The sequence below is a fragment of the Chiloscyllium punctatum genome, chromosome 2, assembly GCF_047496795.1.
Source record: "Chiloscyllium punctatum isolate Juve2018m chromosome 2, sChiPun1.3, whole genome shotgun sequence".
NCBI classification, from domain to species: domain Eukaryota; kingdom Metazoa; phylum Chordata; class Chondrichthyes; order Orectolobiformes; family Hemiscylliidae; genus Chiloscyllium; species Chiloscyllium punctatum.
Genome location: NC_092740.1, coordinates 143,985,558 through 144,003,855, shown reverse-complemented (window position 1 = coordinate 144,003,855; position 18,298 = coordinate 143,985,558). Strand labels below are relative to the sequence as shown.

The following is an 18,298-nucleotide window of genomic DNA, read 5'->3' as shown; positions in this document are numbered from 1 at the left end:
CAAAGGAAATGAACATGTCCACATCAACCCTCCAAAGAGTAACCCAGACCCATTCTCCCCTCCCATATTTACCCCTGACTAATGCACCTGACATTATGGGAAATTTAGCATGGCCAGTTCACCTGACCAGTACATCATTGGATTGTAGGAGGAAAACCACGCAGACGGGGAGAATGTGCAAACTCCTTATAGGCAGTTGCCTAAGGAGGGAATTGAACAGCGATTGTGTGGAAACCAGTCAGAAACATGTTGGAATAGACAAATTAAGCTAACAACAAATATGTATGATGGCATTAATAACAGATCAGTGAAGACAATGACCAACTTGGGTGATGTCAAGTGGCCTTGTGATGGTAAAAAACATAGTTGAAAATTCACCAAGGTAAACACCTGACCCCAGGGAAAAGACTGTCTATTTACCCCTATCCATGCCTCTCAATTTTGTAAACCTCTATAAGGTCACCCCTCAGCCTCCTACGCTCCAGAGAAAACAGCCCCAGCCTGTTCAGCCTCTCCCTAAAGCTCAAATCTCTCTCTAATCAGAGAAGCCCTACAGTCATCAGACTATGGTGACTTCACCCTTTTACTCAAATAGTAATAAAGCAATCCCATACATAACGGCTCACGTTCTTAGTTAGAATTAAAATCTTTGTTTGCTTGTTTTGATATTTGCAACAAAGTTTCCTTTCATATGGCTAATAAGTAACACTACTTGGTGCTTCATCGAAGTGCAAACATCAAACCATAAAGACTGACACCAAGCCTTCAGGACCAGGTAGCAACAACAACTTGATCAAAAAAGGTAGGTAGGTTTTAAACAAAGAATATACCAGAAAAGATTCCAGGAGCAATTTCCAAAGCTTAGGGCAGAGGTGCTAAAGACAGTTGCTAAATTAAAGGGATTAAAGGATTTGACCACAAAAGGGTAAGAATGTTTAAATCCAAGGTCTACTCTTTGCAATAAAATCAGTGTGAACAAGGTTGACTGGTTAAATGAGATATGAGATACAGGCAGAGGAGTTTGAGGTATGCTGAAGTTCATAGCAGGGGTGAAATGGAAGAAAATAAGTCTACTTAAGAAGACAGCAATGTAACAAGTCCATAAGGTAACATATAGGGGAGCAAAGCAGGCGAGGTAGGGGAAAAAGTGATGACCTAGATGTCTTTGCAGAGAATTTGAAAGACAAAAATGGTGGAAACACACAGGACTATCAGCATCTGTACAAAGAGAGACTAGCATTTGCTGTGTAGTGCACAACATGCATTAGAACATCCAGGTGAAGACTCTAGCCAAAACTGTTCAGATGCTAACAGGCATACTAGTTTTAACATTAACATTTTTCCATTTTGTCAGCAATCTTATTACCAAACCTTGGATTCACCCACAACACTAAGTATTCCAGGATATGCACATGGGCCACTTTATAACAATGCTTATGATCATAGCCACTTCAGAAAATAGAAGCTAATTAAAAACATTAAATAGAAGTTGTAGGCAATTTAGCCCTCAAACTGTACAAGATCTTGTGTTAAACAGGTATCTTTAAATTCTTGTTAGGCAAGGGAGTAAATGTACTTTCATTTCTAAGTATTCAATTACCCTATTCCCACCACATTCTGAAGCAGAAAAGTTCCATAATTGCACAAACCTCTGAAAATTAGAGATTTTTTTTCTCAGTCCTAAATAAGCAATGTCCCCAAATCCTGGACTCAAGGGGAAGTATTACTTCCACATCTCCAAAGGGTGATGTACTTCCATCAAGTCACCACTGATTCTTCCTTCAAAGTAGAGTCGCAGGTAGTTAAGATAGTGCAGGCTGTGTTGGTATGCTTTCCTCTATTGGTCAGAGTATGGAGTACAGGAGTTGGGAGGTCATGTTGCGGCTGTACAGGACATTGGTTAGGCCACTGTTGGAATATTGCATGCAATTCTGGTGTCCTTCCAGTCAGAAAGATTTTGTGAAACTTGAAAGGGTTCAGAAAAGATTTACAACGATGCTGTCAGGGTTAGAGGGGATTTGAGCTATAGGGAGAGGCTGAATAGGTTGAGGCTGTTTTCCCTGGACATTGGAGGCTGAAGGGTGACCTTGTAGAGGTTTATAAAATGATGGGCATGGATAGGATAAATAGATAAGGTCTCTTCACTAGGGTGGAGAATCCAGAACTAAAGGGCATAGGTCTCTTATCTCTCCCCTCTCACCCTAAACTTAACAGCAACTTAGATTGTACTGAGCAAAGAAAATACATCTAGAGAACCATTCTAATTAGTTACTGGGATACAAACAATGATTCAAGCTATTTCAGTCACTACTTTCCTTCTATCCATTCCATACAGACTAAGTTTTGCAACTAACTTTCCTTCCTTTTTCAAAATGGAAATGTATAACCATTTGCAGAAAAAAAAATTCAAACCGCTTGATACTACAAATTCATGGGGATAACTTACAAGTATTGTACAGCAAGGTGTCCTCCTTACAGGAGATGAATTTAAAAGATAGCAAGAAATAAAAATGCTTTGTATGTAACAATACTTCTATAAACTAATAAAAGTCAAATAAACTAAAGCTCATCCAATGTTCCAGCCTATCCAGAATTACCACGTTAAATCAGTACGGTCAATGTCCCATCGGTGTAGAGATCATAGCCAGACAAGTTATTGAAAGCACAAGCAGATTTGGAATATAGATGCAGCCATTAACTTTTGACACAGACTATCCTCAATCCAGTAAATAACTTGGCAAATCCCAGAAATGAAACATTGAAAATAATGACACAATTAAGTGACAGTTTGTTACTGAAATACTAGTCCAGTAATTAAATTGATCCACACAGCAATTTGAATTGGAATTTTATTTCTACTAAAAATGGAACATGTAGACCTCTTAATTAAACTAATTTATTGAAGCTGAGGGGAAAATTCACATGCAAGTCACTCACTGTGATTTGACTCTTCTGCTAACCTCTGAAGTAGCCCAGCAAGTCAATTTCTACCATATTAAACCACTACCAGGTCAACCAAATAGCTCATTATACCCTGTTCAGAACTAAGATGTGCAATATTCCAAGAATGCCACCATCCAGAAAGAAACAAAAATAATGCAACTAATGCATTACTGTTTTGTTTTGGCATCTGTCTGGAGGAACATGCAAATTCCACATCCACAGTTTAGACAAATTTAAAAAGGGATCTAATGGGCAAAGTTTTCATGCAGAGGGTGGTGTATGTATGGAATGAGCTGCTCGAGGAAGTGGCAGAATCTGGTACAATTACAACATTTAAAAATGCATCTGGATGGGTATAGTAAGAAGGATTTACAGGGATATGGACAAAGTGCTGGTAAATGGAACTAGATTAGGTTAGGGTATTTTGGTAGTCATGGACAAGTTGGACCGAAGGGTCTGTTTCCATTTCTAACAGCAGACAATCATTAATCGTAGAATAAAGGAAAATTGGATAGTGTAAGAGTCCAGAGCCGAGGAAGGCACTTGTATATTAAAAGGAGTTAAAGAAATAGATATACAAAACAGGACAGGAAAGATCATCTAACTATCACAAAGTATACAATTGAGCTTTGTCCGAATACATGAAATAGGAATGTTAGATGGCCAAACAGCCCCAAATCCATTCTGCCATTCAGGGAGGTCATGAATTACTTGCATTTTGAATTCCTCTCAAAGGATAGCACCCCATTGGCCATTTTGATAAAGTTATTTTGTACAGTCTGTTCTGCTATAACATGTATTCCTTCAATGAAGATTGGCTTTAATGCAATTGAAGAATCATTTGTAGAATGCAAACTTTCCTTACTTGCTTTGGCTATAACATGATTCCAGCCCCATTAGTTTAAATGCTGTGGCTATAATGCCATTTTCTTAATGCGAGATTGCACAAGAACAGAACTAGTGTATTAGATCAGAACTGACATTAGCACATAGTGAATCGTGCTGAAACTCCTAGATTCCCCAAAATTCCACTTGCTTTCCGTGACTTTTTTCTTCCCGACAGCTGCACATTTCCCCACTTTATACTCCAGCTGCCTTTTTGCCTACTTCACTCAACCCATTGGCAAACTCCTTATGACTTCATAGCCTACTTTAACCATTTGTGTCTTCCACAAGTTTCACTGGCATACCTTCACACCATTCAATGAAAATTGTGAAAAACCTGAGGTCCCAGTACAGACCTTTGTACATTCTCTCCTTGCCAATTAAGAGCTGTGTGCATGCTGTTTTCTGTTTTTAATACAAATTTATATTGCTGCTTCATCTTCTGATTATCCATGATTTTTCTAACTGTCCAGCTATAACCTTACATTCCCACATCTTCCCTCATGAAGGGCAGATGTCATGCTCATTCACCCTACCTATAAGTTGTTTACTGCCTGCCTTTTTGAATCGTGGAACCTTTCCTCAATCTATGCTGTCACTGCAGTTATAATGCTTTTTAAAAGTCTAATGCTCTCTAATGGATGGCAGGCCCTTCCTTTAGAATTATGTCAGTGGGATGTATAATCTGAGTATTTGGAAGTATCTTAATGTCTGCTGCTGCATCTCTAATAACCTATCCCCTAATCACTTTAACTAGCTTGGTTTTCATGCCCACATTGTTGCCCATTTGAAGTTAAAGTAATAGCAGTAGACAGTTTTCTCCTTTCAACCAGGATTTAAAATTCAATTATATTGGGGTCATTGCTACGAAAGACTCTCTCTAAAGCTTATTAATGACTCCTGTCACATAGCAAGATATATTCAAATCAGTTTTTGCAATCTGTTCAGTTCCAAATTGTGCTTATGTAAGAAATCTCAAGCATTCAATAAACTTTAGGCTACTGATTTTTTTCTTTTTCATTTTGTAAATTAAAGTCTTAAATGATCATTGCCATCCCTTTAATCACACTACTCAAATTTCATCTTGCATACAGTATCCTGCCTTGTGGTTAGTTAGGAGACTTCTTTCCTCCTCTATACCAATCAAAACTAACTGCCCTGATCTCCTGAAAAAAAAGTTTACCTCTACCAATGGTAGAGATGCAGAAACAAGTAAAGACGAAACTAAGAATACGAACACAAGTTTAGAAATGAAGGTATTTGTGGACTGGAAGCCAGATTAGGTCAGTGAACTTAAATGCGTAAACTGTTTAGTGACAGCCAGAGGCGTTCCCCAGTTGTTTGCTTACAACGTCAAATACTTGTGAAAGTCAGGTCAGCCCCTTTACCTCTGAGGTACAAACAACTTGTGGGACCACTTTCAATTCACTCCTTCCATCCATAAAACAATTTTAGTTTTTTAAAATCACTAATGTACTTGTTTCAGAAACTGTTGAAATCAATATTTAAGTTTAAGGTCACTTATTTTCACTTAATTTGAAATTGGAGTAAACAAGTAAATTTAATAGCATGTACATCCTTGTGTACAAACGTGCAACTGATGGGATGGCAGTTGCCCATTTCATGTACATAACTCCAGAGCATAAAAAAACCAAAGACTAAATATATCTTTAACAATTTTATGACTAAAGATGTCTACAAAACATGAGCAACTGGGAGCCATATACACTTTTTTAAAAAAAAGAGATGACGGCAGCGATTTAAAAAAAATACAAAATGGAATTTCTACAAGTCTAATCAAACTGTAGAATCATTAAGAGTCAAAACAAGAACATGCGCAAGACTCTGGGAAGAGTTGACCACAGAGTTTATGTAATATCAGTAAAATGTAAAGATCAGTAAAGCATACATTATGACAACCGCTTCCTACACTAAAAAAATCCCAATACTCTTCACATGAATGTTATCAAACAAATTAGACAAACCTCAACGAGATTACAGCATGTGCTTTAAAAATGTTTCAGTAACAGTGAAATTAATTTTCACAGATGAATTAAAAGAATCCATTCAGGAGAGTATTCTGGAACAATTTTTAATAATAAACAAAGAACAAGGGAAGTTGGAAAGTTAGTGGTGATATCTTGGGGACAGCGCAGTAGAGGTGTTGTTGGACATTAGGATATTTGAAGGTGGACAAATCTTCTGGTTCTGGCCAGATATATCCAAGAACTCTACAAGAGGCAAGAGAAGAAATTGCAGGGGGGCTGGCTGATGTGTGTCATGATTAGCCACAGGAGAGGTCCTGAAAGATTGGAGGGTAGTGAATGTTCTGCCATTATTCAAGAGCTGAAACAAAAAAACTGGGAACTACAGACCAGTAAGCCTAACATCTGTGGTAGGTAAGTTACTTAAGATTCTCAGATAAGATATACATGCATTTGGAAAGACTGTTTGATTAGGAGTGGTCAGCATGGCTTTGTGAGTGGCAGATCATGCCTCACAAATTTGGAGTTCTTTGATGGAGGGACTGGACATAGTCTATATGGATTTCAGTGAGGCCTTTTAAGATTGCACATTGTAGGCTGTTCTGAAAGGTTAGACCACATGGAATCTGGGGGAGCTGGCAAATTGGGACACATTTGGTTTGACGGCAGGAAGCAGAGGGAAGTAGTGGAAGGATGCATGCCAGGCTAGAGGCCTGTGACTAGTGGTGTGCTTCAATGGTCGATGCTAGGCCCATTGCTGTTTATTACTTAGATCATTGATTCGTACAAGAATGTACAAGGCATGATTAATAAATTTGCAAGTGACACTAAAATAGGCAATATTGTGGACAGGGGACAGATCTTAAACTGCAGAAAGTGCTTGATCAGCTGTGAAGAAAGTGAGGACTGGAGATCAGAGCTGAAAATGTGGTGCTGGAAAAGCACAGCAGGTCAGGCAGCATCAAGGAGCAGGAGAATCAACGTTTTGGGCATGAGCCTTTCAGGAATGAGAAAAGTGTGCCCAGCAGGCGAAGATAAAAAGTAGGGAGGAGGGACTTGGGGATGGGCTTTGGAAATACAATAGGTAGAAGGAGGTTAAGGTGAGGGTGATAGGCCAGGGTGGGTGGGGGCAGAGAGGTCAGGAAGAAGATTGCAGGTTAGGAAGGTGGTGCTGCATTAGAGGGTTGGGACTGAAACAAGGTGGGGGGGAAAATGAGGAAACTGGAGAAATCAAAGTTCATCCCTTGTGGTTGGAGGGTTCCTAGGTGGAAGATGAGGTGCTCTTCCACCAGCCGTTATGTTGCTATGGTCTGGCGATGGAGGAGTCCAAGGACCTGCATGTCCTTGGTGGAGTGGGACGGGGAGTTGAAGTGTTGAGCCATGGGGTGGTTGGGTTGGTTAGTCTGGGTGTCCCAGAGGTGTTCTGAAACATTCTGCAAGTAGGCGGCCTGTCTCCCCACTATAGAGGAGGCCACCCTCCTTGATCAACTTCATCAGCTGTGGGGAGAAAGTGAGGACTGCAGATGCTAGAGATCAGAGCTGAAAATGTGTTGCTGGAAAAGCGCAGCAGGTCAGGCAGTGTCCAAGGAGCAGGAGAATCGACATTTCAGGCATGAGCCCATTTTCAGGAAACATTCCTGAAGGGCTCCTGCCTGAAACGTCTATTGTTGATCAGCTGTTGGTCAAGAAATGGCAAATGGAATTTAATATACAGAGGAACCACTAATCCAGCATTCTATTATCCAGCAAGATCACAAGTCCCGATGCTTGGCTAAACTATTATCTAGCATTCAAATATCCAAACAAAATACTCCCCACCCATGTCCTTTGAATAATTGAGGTTCCTCTGTAGATATGTGAAGTGTTGCATTTTGGAAAGCTGAATCCAGGTTGGACCATGAGTATAGTGGAATTGAGAGATCTTTAGTTCGGGCGCACTGTTCTCTGAAAGTAGTCAGAGGTAGACAGGGCAGTGAATGCAGCTTTTGGCACACTGGTTTTCATTGGTCAGGGTACGGAGTAGAGATGTTGGGAAGTTATGGTGCAATTGTACAGGACATGGGAGAGGCTGCACTGAGTATTGTACAGTTTTGTTCACTTTGCTGTAGGAAATATATTAAACTGGAAACAGTGCAGAAGAAATTTACAAAGACACTGCCAGGACTCCAGGCCCTGAGTTAAAGGGACAGGTTGAACAAGCTAGACTTTTTTCCCCTCTCTCTTTAGAGGAGACTGAGGGGGAAATCTAATGAAGTATGAGATCAGAGGCAAGGATAGGGTGAATGCAGTCTTTTTCCAGGATTGGGGAAAAAGGATGAGGGCATAAAGGTAAGAGGGGGAAAAAAATAAATGGGAACCTGAGAGGCAACTTTTTAAGAGGGTGGTACACATATAGAAGGAGTTGCCAGCAGAAGTGGCTGAGGCATTTACATTAACAACACAAAGGCATTTTGACAAACCCATGAATGGGAAAGGTTTAGAAGGATATGGGCCAAGTGCAGAAAAATGGGGTTAGTGTGGATGGACGTAAGTTGGCATGGACCAGTCTGGGCCGAATGGCTTGTCTCCATGCTGAAGAAAGGAATCTATAAGCCATACTGGATGTAGTGACAAGTGGTAACCCAGAATTAGTTAATATGACACCAATGTTGTGCAAATAGTGATCATAACATGACTGCATGATATTGAATCTGAAAGTGAATATTTTTAAAAAGAGAAACATTAAGTGGCTATAGTAAAATAGGCTCTTCACAATTGGGTAAACAAAAATATTGGGACAATCAAATTCATATAATCACAGGAACATATTCAGACTAATCCACTTTAGACATCAACCAGATGGAATTTTGCACACTATAGACTGTTGTGGAGGTACTTATGTTCTTCGCCACGCAGTTCTAAAGAACTCTATAAAACTGCAAACTACATAAACTAAGAGCTGAAGATGCTGAAGACAGCTAATTTTTCATCAAATAGGACTCAGATTCATATAGCACAGAAACAGTCCCTCACTCCAGCCAGTCCATGCCAACTGTAATCCAAAACTAAACTTGGCCCACACACCTGCTCTTAGCCCATAGCCGTCCAAACATTTCTTATTCATGGACTTATCCAAATGTCTCAATGTTCTAAAACTTCCTTTTTGAAGTTCATTCCATACACAAACCATTATGTAAAAAAATTGCCCCCCCACCCCATATCCTTCTTTTTTTAAAAAAAAAGTCTTCCTCCTCTCTCATTAAATAATGCCGCCTAGTCACACAGTCAGACTTACAACATGGAAACAGACCCTTCAGTCAAACATGTCCATGCTGACCAGATATCCCATTCCAACCCAATCTAGTCCCACCTGCCAGCGCCTGGCCCATATCCCTCCAAACCCTTCCTATTCATATATCCATCCAAATGCCTCTTAAAATGTTGCAATTGTACCAGCCTCCACCACATCCTCTGGCAGCTCATTCCATACATGTACCATCATCTGCGTGAAAAAGTTGTCCCTTAGGTCTCTTTTATATCTTTCCCCCCTCACCCTAAACCTATGCCCTCTAGTTCTAGACTCCCCAATCCCAGGGAAAAGACTGTCCATTTATCCTATCCATGCCCCTCAAATTTGTAAACCTCCAAGGTCACCCCTCCGCCTCCGACACTCCAGGGAAAACAGCCCCAGCCTGTTCAGCCTCTCCCTATAGTTCAAATCCTCCAACCCTGGCAACATCCTTAAATCTTTTCTGAACCCTTTCAAGTTTCAGAACGTCTTTCCGATAGAAAGGAGACCAGAATCACACAATATTCCAACAGTGGCCTAAACAATATCCTGTACAGCCACAACATGACCTCCCAACACCTGTACTCCATACTCTGACCAATGAAAGAAAGCATACCAAACACCAGCTTCACTATCAACTGCGACTCCACTTTCAAGGAGCTATGAACCTGCATTCCAAGGTCCTTGTTCAGCAACACTCCCTAGGACCTTACCATTAAGTGTATAAGTCCTGCTAAGATTTGCTTCCCCAAAATGCAGTCCCTTCCATTTATCTGAATTAAACTCCATCTGCCACTTACCAGCCCATTGGCCCATCTGGTCCAGTTCCTGTTGTAACTGGAGGTAACCCTCTTCACTGTCCACTACACCTCCAATTTTGGTGTCATCTGCAAACTTACTAACTGTACCTCTTATGCTCGCATCCAAATGGCTAGTTCTCCCTGTATTCAATGAGATCTAACCTTGCTGACCAGTCTCCCATGGGGAACCTTGTCGAACGCCTTACTGAGGTCCATATAGGTCATATCTTCTGCTCTGCCCTCAATCATCTTTGTTACTTCAAAAACCTCAATCATGTTTGAGAGACATGACTTCCCATACAAAACCATGTTGACTATCCCTAATCCGTCCTTGCCTTTCCAAATACATGTACATCCTGTCCCTCAGGATTCCCTCCAACAACTTGCCCACCACAGAAGTCAGGCTCACAGGTCTATTGTTCCCTGGCTTGTCTTTACCACCCTTCTTAAACAGTGGCATCACGTTTGCCAATCTCCAGTCTTCCAGCACCTCATCTGATACAAATATCTCAGCAAGAGGCCCAGCAATCAATTCTCTAGCTTCCCACAGTTCTCAGGTATACCTGATCAGATCCTGGGGATTTATCCATCTTTAACCGTTTCAAGACATCCAGCACTTGCTCCTCTAATCTGGACATTTTGCAAGATGTCACCATCTATTTCCCTCTAGTCTATATCTTCCATATCCTTTTCCACAGTAAATACTGATGCAAAATATTCATTTAGTATCTCCCCATTTTCTGTGGCTCCACTCAAAGGCCACCTTGCTGATCTTTGAGGGGCCCTATTCTCTCTCTAGTTACCCTTTTGTCCTTAAATATATTTATAAACTCCCTTTGGATTCTCCCCCTCCACCCTAGGGATAAAGCACCTGCCACTGACCTTATCTTATCCCCCCTCATGATTTTATAGACCTCTTATAAAAGGAGACTTTAATCTGCTACACTTCAATGAAAAAGTCCCAGCCTATTCAACCTTGCCCCATACCTCAAACCCTCCATTCCCAAAACATCCTGGTAAGTCTCTTATGAACTCTCTCCAGTTTAATAATATCCTTCCTGTAAGAGGGCAGCCAAAAGTAGATGCAGTACTCTAGAACAGGCCTTACCAACATCTTGTGTACACACATCATGGCATCCCAACTCCTATACTCAAATGAAGGCAAGCATGTTAAACACCTGAACCATCCTGCCCATATTTGGCCCAAATTTCAAAGAATTATGTACCTGAACACCTAGGTTTCTCTGTTCCACAACACTACCCAAGTTCCTACTTTTAACTGTACAAGTATTGCCCTGGTTTGTTTCACTCTTCAGAAGTGAGATCAGATCTGAAGACTGCAATAGATTTAAGGTGGTATTTTAATTCTAGACTTCCTACATCCACGGCATTTTGCTTTTATTGCAGACTTCTGGTTAGTGTTTAGCTGAACACCATGCACATTGAATCCTAAATATCTACAAGTAAATCATAGCATGTGCCCAAGCACTAGATTAGATCAGACAACTTGGTGTGGAAACAGGCCCTTCGGTCCTCCAAGTCCACACCAACCCTCTGAAGAGTAACCCACCCATACCCATTCCCCTATCAATACGGGCAATTTAGCATGGCCAATTCACCTAACCTACACACTTTTGGACTGTGGGAGGAACCCCACACACAGTTGCCTGAGCCAGGAATTGAACCCATGTCTCTGGCGCTGTGAGGCAGCAGTGCTAACCACTGTCACTATGCCACAAGTGACTCAAATACTCATTGAGTTAACAAAACTGATCTTAAACATGCAGAATATTGCTTGCAGATGTTAAACTTAATGATAAAACACATGGCCAGCAGTACTGCAGGTTGGGGGCAAAGGGTTGAGAAGTGTAGAGATCCGACTGGGCTCCATCTCTGTACTCACTGTTTGGTCCTTTCTGGTTAAATCCCTCTGGGCAGGGTGGTTAAAAGCTGGGTGTAACTCAGGGTGGGAGGCACTGTAGCAATCAGGCATGAATGGATAAAGCACAATGAGTGAAAAAGGACTTAAAGATGTTTGCATTCAGCTGGAGCTTTACCACCGCCATTGGTACCTGACCACCTAAAGATCTCATCTGAATTTGCTCTCAACCCACAAGTTGTCTTAGAATGGCCCTTAACTGCCAGTGATGCAGGAGAGATGTCAACCTTAAAATGGAAATTCCAACAGAAGCAGGAAGGCATGGAGTTGACCATTTCTCTCTCCTCCACACCGCCCCCAAATGGGGGGGGGGGGGGGGTAAGGGCTGCAGGGCTTGCCAGAAGCAGCACGCGAGTGGCAGTTGTGGGGGGGTCACGCGCAGACACGATGGGGTGGGGGTGAATTCAGAACCGCGCGTGGTCACGCAGTTTGTGTGGGTTGTCAACGCCGACACACGCGCCCGGGGCGACGTCAAAGTCGCACGCGGGACAGGCGAAAAATGGCCAGCGCCACGCGCGGACACTCTGGTCAAAACCGCACGGGGAAGTGTGGGGGGGTAGTTGCTGGTTAACGTCGCGCGCGGATACGGGATTGGGGGCTTTGGGGTTGAAAGGACAAATGTTGCGGGCTCCCGCGCGCCGCGCTCCCGTCACCCAATATGTACAATGGGGGGGGCCGGCGGAGTTCCGCGTTTGGTGTGGAGCGCGGGCCCGGCGCACATGGGGCAGGTGAAGCTCGCGCTTCCCGTGTGCGGTCGGTGTAAACACGGAGCCGTGTCTCATTGGGGGGGGGTCACTGGGTCATCTCGCGCTTGTCCCCTCAAAAAAAAACCGATCGTCAACGGACTGAGACACGGAGCAACAATCTGAGGGGAGGGAAAGGGACTCGCCGGAGTACGGAGGGGTTTATCATCTCCACCCACCGACACCGGCGTGCGGCCGTGAAGAGGTGACCCCCGCCCCTCTACGACGAGGTGAAATGAAGCGAAACAAAACAAGAACAAGATAAGTTTCATTCAACAAACTTGGCGGCGCCTGGGGCCTCGGTCACTCACCCCCCTCCAATGCCAGAACCGTTCCCCAACAAGCGATGTCTTGTCCCTCACTCGCCCTGTCTCCGTGAGCCGGCGGCCTTCCCGGGGAAGGGGGGGTCGGGAGTTGGAAAAGGGCTGTTTCTCCGCTCACGGCAGGTTCGGTCTGAGTGCGATGCCGGCCTCCGGGATGGTCTACACCGCCATGTTAACCCGAGTGCGAGCAGGAGGGAGCGGCTCTTTATAGCAGCTGGGTGGGTGGGTGGGGGGAGGGAAGGAGGAGCGGCCACTCTGTGTCCTGTGGGTGGGAACGACAGAGCTGTCTCCCTCTCACAGACAGACAAGTGCTCACTTACTCAGAGAAAGGAGAAGCAACCTTCCCCTCTTCCTTCTCTAACGCACACTGCACTCTGACTTGTGCAAACCATCACACCGGTATTTGTCAGGAATATCGGCTAAAGCATAAACTCACTGCTGGAACAACACACACACACACACCTGCTGTAACCACACCACATTCAGCACCAATTGGGAATACCCCAGCTCCAACATCATTTCACCGTTGAAGGTATTGTAGAAATATTGCAAGTTGTTGTGCCAGCTGCCGCATCATCGCCACTGACTCATAACCCGACCTTATTTACAAACATCAACTCCAATCATTCCATTGACGCCAGGATCAAAAATATCAAACGCCAGCAGCCATTCCAGTCGCATCGGATCTACACACATTCTTTTGCTTTAAAAAAATTGCTAGAAATAATCATGCTACAAGTAATCACTAACAACGGCTCCAAACGTATGGTGCTACTTGGCTTAAGCCATACCAGAACCATCATTTCGCAAACCAATGTATTCTGAGGTAAGCTTGCTTTGGAAGTCCAGCAGATGGATGCAGGTCTGGTACAAAATACAAGCTATTCTGAAGGGATTCTTCCGTGCAGAATGTCTCCTGATGTCACTGCCATAAGGTACTTCACTGCTTAAAAAGAGCCACGGCCAAAAAAAAATTATAAATTCTGAAAGAATAGAAAAACTTAGCAAATCAGTTGGAATCTGTTGAGGCAAGACAACCTGCATTAGTTTAGATCCCGAGAGTCGTGTGGCCATTTGAAGCATTATCCACCCCACAAGTGCTTCACTGTGCTATATCCCTGATGTGTTGCGTTTATTTACCGTTTTCCCAGATGTATTGAAGTGTAACTATAGTCAATCAGAATCTATAGGCCCAGAAAAGATTACCATAAACCATCCACAACCATGGTTAGCACTTTACCCTTACCCAACTTTGCTCAATTTAGATATTAGAGAAACCAAATTATTAAAACAGTTCTAGAAAGATAAAGAATCGCAATGTTCCTCTGACAACAATTTTTTTTACTTGGACCAGAATTTTAACCAAGGCACACTTCCTGTCAGCAGAACTGGAACTGTGCACCATTTATTCTCTTCTATTGCTTATTGCCATTTATTATGTAATTCTACTGTGCACAGGAGACATGGGTGATTTCACAGCAGGAGATGTTTTACGTTGCTGAGAATGGTCATCAGTCAACAATACAGCTGGTACAGATGGACTATTAAAAAGAGCATGCTGGATAATCAAGGAAGCTGTGCATCATGACCATTCTATCAGTACTTCACTTTTTGAAACCTCCCATCACCCTCTACCAACTTTCCCTGGGACCCCCACCCCATCTTATTATCTCTATCTCAATTCCTTTAACTACAAGGGAAGTGTCTGTACTAGACAGAGCAGCCCACAGTTCAGCTATGTCGCCTTGTAGAATCCCCTCAATGTCATCAGGGCAAAGTTGAAGATGCCCTTCCCTCCAGATGGCATCACTAGTACCTGCTGCCTGATCAGGTAACTTGGATGGAGCAAAGGACAAGGGTTTATAGGTGCCTTCACAAAGGAGGATGGGAGGGGTAGATCTACCCCTCAGGAAGGCATTGGAATTCTGAGGAGACAATGGTCATGTAGGTGCCTCATTCTTTGAACCTTGTGTAGATAAAGTTGTCTCTTGTATCCCATGCACATATCTCCATGGCCATGGCATCCAGTAAAGGTTCATTCATATCTGTGGGCCCTCCTCATTTGAGGTGGAGTGTTGCAATCCCCCATTGTCCTGTTATATAATGTTGCATGATCAGGTTGTACCATGTCCTAATTGCCCTTGGGAAGGTAGTGGTCAGCTGCCTTCTTGAATCATTGTTGTTCATGTGCTGTAGATAGATCCACAATGCTGTTAGGGAGGGAGTTCCCAGTTAATCCAGTAACTCTGAAAGTATATTGAGCAAGCCTAAAGTGTTTGGGGCTGGCTGTAGTGAAGGTATGAGTTTGTTTGTACTACTATTCTTCTAAACTCTGGAGTTATCATCAATGTCTGCAGGGAATAGCCCTCTTACCCAGGATCCAACAGTCAATTTGGTCTGGATTCCCAAATCTATGCAAGCAGTTATTTGAACAAGATAAACACCTCTTCGAGACGGCTCAGGGAATCCCTAGTGGACTCTACTTATAAGCCTCTCTTGGTGTGTCCTGGAGATCATATTCTGTGGCAGTCTGGAATGTAAAACTCTTACAAACAGTTTAGTTTAAATTATTACCTTTACTTACCAATGACATCAATGTCACACTATAATATAAATACCTACAAGCCAGATTTTTGCTAAGGTTTTAAAACCATTAGCAGAGTAGCGGTGCTTGCTCTAACCCCTAAGGCTACTCCCCTTATTGCTGCAAATAAACTGCCTTTACACAGAAATTGGTGCTAAAATTAAAAAACACATGTCCTTAATCAGATAAGCAGCAATAAAATTGCAAAAGTTTGTAGAGGAAGAAAAACTAAGTGACAGGTCTGCGTATGCTTGACTAATTAAGCTACATGCACATCAAAGTGGGAAACCCTGATCAAGCCTGGCCAAATGGCCAAATGCCTTTGTTAGATAAGTTCTATTTTAATAGTACATCATAATGAGAGACTAGTCTAAACTATGTGGAAAAGTTCATGAGGTAACTTCACTCTGCTAACATAGCCAGTATCATTGCCCTACAAAATGGCTTTTTTAAAATCATCTTAGATTCCCAAAATGCAAACTAAATTCATAACATTCCCAGATCTCTACCTCCAGGGAACAACACGCAAACATTCTATCCATGACAGTAAGTGTACACTCAAACTCAGACCACAGAGTTAATCTTTCCCCCAGCGTCCGTCCTGTCTCTCCCTCCCTCTCTGTCCCTTGATCCCTTAGGTCAGTAAATGTAATTTACACAATGTTTTCCCTCTCGCTCTCTCTCCCCCTCTCACGCGCTCTTTCCAACTTACTATCTCAGTTTCGGCCTTTATGTTTTCCTAGCTTGTAAAGGTATTGAGACATTGACATTCCAGAACAGTCAAGATTAGGGAGCTGAACTTCATAAATTCAAATCTGCTCAGTATGGTATATGTGAAAATGTATCAGGATTGTTCTATTATGTGCATATTCCACTCAGCTTATTAAATTACAAGTTACTTTCCCGTTGAGTAGGAGTTTAAGAGTCATCAATATAAACCAGAAATTCAGTTATCCAACAGTAAAATATGCGCAGCTTCCAGCCCTTGGGGTCAAAAGGAAATACTGCCACCCATTCCACAAGTGAACAAATGTTATCACCTTATTGACAATAAGAGCAGATGTCCTTAATTCTTTTGAACAAAGGCACACCCCCCCCCACCGCTCCTCCCCCTGGCCGCCAGCAATGGTCAAGCACTTTCCTGCATATCCTGTAGCATATGTGTAAGGCTACAAGCTTTCTCACTGTGACAGTTCCTTGGGAAATCAGCATGACTCTTCACCTGTAGTCACAGGCTGGTTGCACAAAGAATGATAGCCTTTCCTGGTCCTAGGGAGTTTTGTTAGTCACATGACTGCAGCAGATTACTCTTTGCATTCTAGATAAACAAGTGATGCGCTGACCACACCTTCTGCCTTCTCTCAGATCCCTCTTTACTCCTCCAATGTCCCAGCCACTTCCATATCACATCACCTCATCCCTGACTCATCCTAGCCAGTTCCGAACCTCCATGCAAGCCATCATTATCTTACTGTCCACCCTTCTGTGGCAGAGATCAACAAAGATAACCACTGTCCTCAGAAACAACTGCACAAATTCAACTAGTTCAAACTGACACTGATAACCTTGAAAGTACGACATAGTTACAAAGGTTTTAATATAATGAGTATTCGTGGCACGAAAACTTATTGCACATGGGAAGTCACCTCAGACAATGAGAGGCCTGACATATGAGAAACCCACCACTAATGTCTAAATTTGAACTCACCACCCGGACATTGAAATTTTAGCTGCACCCAAGTTAGGCATCCCAGTTAAGTTTCCTGCTCTTGCAATCTCCATAAAATTTCTCTATAACCCTATCCTTTCTTCAATTACTAACCGTGGTATGGAATTAAAAACCTTGCAATCTTCTGTTAAAGTTGCTCCAACTCTGTCCTAAGTCTAGTAATTTTAACTCTATGCCCCGTTGTTTCAAGTCCTTGTTAACTGGAAATAGTCTGTCTCCATTCACTCTGTCCCCTATTTTCATAATTTCAAACATGATTTTCTAAACTCTATTTCCTCTTTGCAAATAAAAACAGGAAAATGTTTCATGTCATTCAAAGCATGCAATCTTCATTATTCAACTATTTGCATTCACAGATGGCATTCCTGTGGTCCTAACAGCACAGGAACTATCATGCTGTATTGAATATTCGGCCATCTATGTCTACTTCAATTTATAATCTTCTAAAGAGAGTCTCACCATAATCTTTACGTTTAAATGTATTTTTAAGTCACCTTAGTATCATGGATTGTGACATGAAAAGAGTAGCTAATCCCCATCGTTAAAAGGATGTGGATTCATCCTAAATTATAGAATCCCTTCACAACTATCCTTGCCTTGAAAGTACATATACTGTAAGACTTCTCTTGTCTGTGTTTATTTCCTAATGCCAGTCAACATTGAATTTAAGATTCCCAACTTTTTCCTTTACAGTGCAATTAATACAAAAATTCAAACTTGCACAAGCCAACAATAATCTTCTCTAACTACACAGCAACAATTCTGATGATGGAAACAATAGAGGACCCCACCAGACATTTTTAACCTAAAAGCTTATATTTAAAAAATTGTGGGCTCAATTTTCTGTCTCATCTCTTGCTTGACCCTGCAGGTAACTAAAAAGTGCCCTTGCCCTGCCACCCTAATGCAATCTCAGTCAATATACACTTTTTGTTCAGGTTTAGGTTACTTATATTGCCAGAAGCTTACAACCAGAAGCAAAATTGGAGTAACGTTCACATACTTAACCTTCAACCTTTTTGTCTAAGCCTCTCATCCACAGACTACCAGCTGTTTATGATAGATATTGCCAAATACATTCTACAACACTCGCCAAGAC

The 18,298-nt window shown here is 42.3% G+C and overlaps 1 protein-coding gene across 5 annotated transcripts in view; it reads right to left on the bottom strand.

Moving 5' to 3' along the window:
* slc20a2 (solute carrier family 20 member 2) overlaps positions 1–18,298 on the bottom strand; it is a 156,004-nt gene that overhangs the window by 80,150 nt on the left and 57,556 nt on the right. For 2 of the 5 annotated variants that reach the window (XM_072589311.1, XM_072589322.1), the window contains exon 1: positions 12,875–13,083. The exons of 2 other annotated variants lie outside the window; for them this stretch is intronic. The gene's annotated coding sequence lies outside the window, so the exon portion shown is untranslated. Of the gene's footprint in view, positions 1–12,874; positions 13,084–18,298 lie in introns of those variants that run through there. One more of the 5 variants, XM_072589262.1, reaches the window with a different exon arrangement.